The following is a 6,000-nucleotide window of genomic DNA, read 5'->3' as shown; positions in this document are numbered from 1 at the left end:
AGATTAAGAATAAATGGTTAAGAGTGCAAAGTAGGTAGAGTTCACTTATTTTATGTGTGTAGAGAAAGTAGGGACCACATACTATTTTAGGAAAGTGTCAATTTAAGTGGGACAAACAAAAAGGCAAGTGTGCCAATTTAAGTGGGACGGAAGGAGTATAATTTATTGGGTTGGAATTAAAAGTACCCACTTTCATAACATGTCTTACAAAACTACTCACTCATATAATATGTCTTACAAAACTACCGAAAGCACAATTGATGTTGATAGGTTTGCATGGTTTTTTGTAAAAGTTCTTACATTTTTTCTTACACAAGTACAATTGTGTAAGATAGGTAGTTAAAAAATGTACAAAATCTGATAAATGTGTATTTATTGTAAAGTCACGTCACTTTGTAACTCTACAATGCCTTAAGTTTGAAAAAATGAGGACACGTTTGTGTGTAACAAAACATTAATACGAAGGTTGAAAAATTCAAATTTAAGTATATTGTGAAACCAAAAAAAATGCTGAAGCTAATGGATCAACTAGCCTTCAGTAAACCCTAGCCGCTCACACTAGTTTAAATTTGAATTTTTCAACCTTCGTATTAATGTTTTATTACACACAAACGTGACCTAATTTTGTATTTATTTTTTTTTAAATATATTTTCTAAAAAAGAAGTACATGTGAGAGAAGGAGTTTGACAAAATTTGGTTTATTGTGGGGTAACAAGTCTCAATTTATTGAGTTTATTTAATTGAACATGAAATAATAGCGTAACACATAAAATAATAGCAAATATTTGATAAAAAAAAATTCTAAACTCGTATATTATGAAACAATAAAACATTATAGATCTTACCACACAACTAGCCACCATAATTTATAAGCCGGATTCCCTAGCCGCGGAGAAGAAACCCCGTGCGGCTAGAGCCGACGGCTAAGGTTTACTGACGGGTTGTTTATCCGTTTTATTCATGATATTTTTTTATATCACAATATACATAAATGGGAATTTTTAGCCTTCCTATTATTGTTTTGTTCTATCTTTTTATATTTGAAGACCTAAGTCAAAGACATGGGTGATTGGGCAATTGCAACGGCTATAAGGCAGCTTTATAGGGTGAGAATCTCATGTCTTTGCAGCAAACTTCACGGGTTGGGGGAATTTCACGGCTTGGCAGATTGACTACACGGCTTTTGTGGGATTTATTTGACCAAAAATTGAAATTTTGATAAGTGGTAAAGGGGGTAGGGCCCATTAATTAGAGTTTAGGTTAAATAATGGTTTTGGCTTCTCATAAGCCGCATACATTCAAAAACGGCGACAAGTTGAGAGAGATGAGAGAATTCACGGCATTTGTGTGTGTGTGTGAGAGAGAGAGAGAGAGAGAAGAATTCACGAACTCGAGTTGTCGGGTAGTCCCATTGTTGGTGAGGTAAGCTTACGCTCTTGTTTATTTGCAAATTATTATCGAAAATAATTGTCATGATATACCTTTTTTGCTCTATGAAATTTGCAGTGTTTTGAGAGACAGATAGATAGAAGAATTCACGGCTATTGTTTCTTCTTCAAACCATTCACGGTATGACTTCTTCTTCAAATCAAATAAGTATTCTACCTTTTAATATTGTGATATTGACGAAAATGCGAATTAAATGTTAGTTTGAGGATTTCATGATATTGTTTAATGAGTGGAAATTGTGCGGGTATTTCGATTATAGGGATATTAGTTTGTTGGATTTATTTAGTGTATAGAGACAATTCATGTATTTATTTAAATTTTGTCATTATAATTCGTGGATTTATTTGGTATCGATTATAGGGATATTATTTAGTTTGTTGGATTTATTTGAAGCATCTTAGCAACTTATGAGTTTAAAATATGTTGGTATCGATTATAGGGATATTTAGTTTGTTTGGTGAATTTATTTAAAATTTTATTGGAGACAATTCGTGTATACATATGCATAATTTGAGAGAATTAGTTTAATTAGGTCCTTTATATGTTAATTTGGTAGGGAGATTATAACGAATAAATTGAGGTTTATATTAGTTTTGTGGATTTACTGTATTACGCATAAAATAATTTTTCACGAAATTTAGAATGGAAAAATTGCATAAATATAAATTCAAATTAAACAAGCTTAATTAACCAACTAGTCGCTTAAATTTATTTTTTTAGAGCACTAGCCGCCCACCCTAGAGCACAGGCGGCTAGTGCTCTAAAAAAATAAATTTAGGCGGCTAGTAGGTTATTTATAATTGTTTAATTTTTTAATTATATTTCGAGTGATTTATTAATTAATTATGCATTATTTTTAGTGGGTGTTAGTTAATTAATTATGTTTTGTAAATTGAGCTATTTTTGGTATGTAATAGGAGATTATCTATTATTGGAGGTCCGAGACGATCAATCGTCCAGGTACTCAGATCAGTAGTACTATATGACCTAGTACCTGTCGACAGTAGAGGAGAAACTAAAGGACATTCAGAGTGATGCACTGGAGAACACGTTCAGGCAGGGGTGCTTTGGTATGTTGTTGGATTGGGCGCCGGGCCACAAGTGTAACATGGCATTGCACCATATTATCTCTCGTCATCTTAAGACAAGAGACGACGGCAAGGATGATGACATCTGGTTCTACATCAATGGGAAGAGGGTTTGCTTTTCCGCGAGAGATTTCGCTCTCGTGATAGGATTGACCTTTGAGGAAGATTCTTTTGATCATTTGGTTGAGCACGATCTGAGTGGGGCTGTAGCGTTTAGACGATTTTGCGGCGGGCAGCATATGACAGTCCAAGTGTTAAGAGATAGATTTTTGGACCCGCTCCAGCGAGTGGTGGACTCCGACGGCGGGATATACCTCCGTGTGGCCCACTTGTTGGTGCTACACGCATTTCTTTTTGGGAGTGGACTTGCCACGACCCGTGGAGCCCTGGACTTGGGCTTTAGTGGAGGACTTGACGGTGTTTTCCATATTTCCTTGGAGATCGTACGCGTATAGGTCCTTGAACTACATGATGAAGAAAATTAAAAAAGGCATCAAGTACCACTTCTACGGTCCTTCTTGGGCCCTATTCGTTGGAGGTTGTTCCCGGCTTGGCCTAAGCCGTGGCCATATGTAATGCGGGGAGATACACTAGATGCAAGAAGTGGACGTTCTTGAAGAGCAACACAGAAGAGTTACAGCCTTTATTTGAGACAGAGGTAATAATTTACGTGTTTATTTGTTAATAATATTTTATTTTATGAATATTAATCTTCAACTACATATTTTTTTATTGTAAGCCATCAGGATTTACGAGATGAGGCCCGATGAGTACGAGGCCACGACGCATTACTAGCTATCAATGGCAGGCGTCAATGATGATTTAGGCATCCAATTTTCAATTTCGAGAGTCTTCGACCATAGGTAGGCTCGGCCGCACTACAGTGGTAGGGACCACAACGAGGCTTCTATTAAGCATGATCCACGACGTCGCAGTTCGAGGCAGGTTCTGGCAAGCGCCTGAGATGACTAGTAGTGGACACCTCATCGAGCAACATCCATCACGAGCAGAGCGGCGGAGATCGCCCCGTAGAGTCCGGTTGGAGGTCTCACAGTCACAGAGCCTCGAGGCCCAGGTACGGGGGAGAGAGTAGTGCTCATGCGCCATCACAGTGGAGCGAGCAGGATTGGCAACACATGCAGCACATGATGCGTGAGAGTGAGGGCCGGATAGCGAGGAATGTGGAGGAGAGCCTATTCACGAGGATAAAGAATTGGTTCAAGGAGAAATTGGAGTTTATGCGTTGTCGATGCTCGCATAGCACTGATATTCATGTGCCAGACCTGCTCCACGATCTCACTCAGAGAGGAGATGCGAGCCCACGCCTGAGCCCGACTCTGATCCGGCGACGTGTGCATCCTCGGAGGCCCCATCGCATCACCGATCCCCTGCACACGAGTCCACTGCACGGGAGGCGGGACATCCTATCGGTGATGATGTGCACACCCCACAGTGGCAACATGATCCTTTTGGTGGCCCGACTACTTTTGGGGATGTGCAGACTCCGTGCATGGGTGTCCAACACTTGACGCCATTCAGTGAGTTGAGTTCTTATGCGGGTCCGCGCTACTCGTGGGAGAAGCAGGGCACTAGTTCAGCATACCCGACTGAGCCGCCTCGTTCTTCGATGCCGATTCTTAGAGAGGCCGGATATTATGAGGCAGAAATGCACCAGTATTGGCAATAGTATAGTGGGGTATGTTATCATTATAACTTCATACTATTGTTAGCCCTATACGTTTTAAAGACATCCAAAAATCACACGGATAGCTTACCTTGAAAACTTTTATATGAGATAAGTAATGAAATAAATATCAATTCTATCTTCAATTCTTTAAGATGGTAACATAATCTATATAATATATAAAAAGGCAGTTTAACGGCCATTTTTTCCCACCAAATTTTAAAAACCAGTTTTTTGTAACTACTTCCTATTTTTTAGCAAGTATGCAAAAATTACGTGTTCCACTCATTTTTCTTTCTACTCCACCTTTTTCTTTTATGTTTTGATTTATTTTATGTTCTACATCTTTCTAATCTTTCGATTTTATTTAATTAGCTTTATTTTAATTTTATTTTCAATTTTAATTTCTTTTGTTCATAGCAAATATATGACATCAATTTATATCTATATTTATATAATATACAAAAGGATAATTTTAACAGATACTTTTTAGTGTAATTTTTTTAAAATGGATTTTTTAATACTCCATAATACCTATTTTTTTCACAATTCACACTCAACCCTGCATGTTTTTTTTTTCTTCTTTTTCTCTTTTTTCGTTTCAATTGTAATATAATTTGATTAATGTTAAATATTTAATATACATATCAAATTAAAGATTATGAAAATAGCTTTAATTTGATATAAAAAATGGCTTTTCCCCTCCATTTATTCCCTCTCTCTTTTTTCTCTCTTCTCCCACCAATTTTTCACTATTTTTTTATATTTTAATTCTTTTCTAATCATTATCACATTATTTTATTTTAAAAAAATATGCACATTTTAAATTTAATATAGTAAAAAAAATCATGAAAAATGAAGTTAAAACGATTAAGTTATGAAATAAATTAAAAGTTAAAATATTTTATTTTATCTCTTTGTTAAAATTTTACAATTTTATATATATATTTTTGTATGAAAATACTTATTTATTTATTATGACGTATATACTACTCGATGATAATAATGTCTAATGCTAATTTTTATTATTGATTTTTTTCATTTATTTAATAACTTTAATTATCATTACACTTTATACAGAGTTGAAATTTTATATTTTTAAATTCAGGATTTTATTAAATAATTGACGGGCGTGGATTGTTTTAGTTTATTTATATTAAAAATATATTTTAATTTTATTTAATATTTATATTTATTTATTTAAATATGTTGTTTAGTTTCAATGTTCATCGTGCATCGCACGAATGGTAATACTAGTCATCAATAAAAGATGAGAGGATGATGGAATTAACAAGGTAAGATTGAATCATATGATCCTTCAATTTATCACCCAAAGCAAAAGCCTTGTTAACTTGTCTTAAGTATTATAATTAATTGGGCAAATATCACAAAAACCCCTGAAGTATACTCACTTTATCAAAAATACCCTGAAACTTTCAAAATGTTCTCTAAACCCTCAAACTATCAGATTTTTATCAAATATATCCCGCATTTATTTTTCGATCACCAAAAATGTGATGTGGCTCGCCGGGTGCCACAATGTAAGTTATATTCTGTTTTTTTAAATGCAATGACAAAAACGAGGTCATTTCGTACCATATTATTTTAAAAAAATTCACTATGAAATTTAAAATTGACTCCTATCGTGTTTGAAATTCATACTAATAACCTAGAATTAGGGATAAACACGGTAGAATATGGTACGAAACGAAGTCGTTTTTTCCATGTCATTTAAAAAAAATAGAATATAAATTACATTGTGGCATCCGGCGAGCCAC

Source organism: Salvia miltiorrhiza, chromosome 3, assembly GCF_028751815.1.
Source record: "Salvia miltiorrhiza cultivar Shanhuang (shh) chromosome 3, IMPLAD_Smil_shh, whole genome shotgun sequence".
NCBI classification, from domain to species: domain Eukaryota; kingdom Viridiplantae; phylum Streptophyta; class Magnoliopsida; order Lamiales; family Lamiaceae; genus Salvia; species Salvia miltiorrhiza.
Note: the sequence above shows the minus strand (reverse complement) of the source record.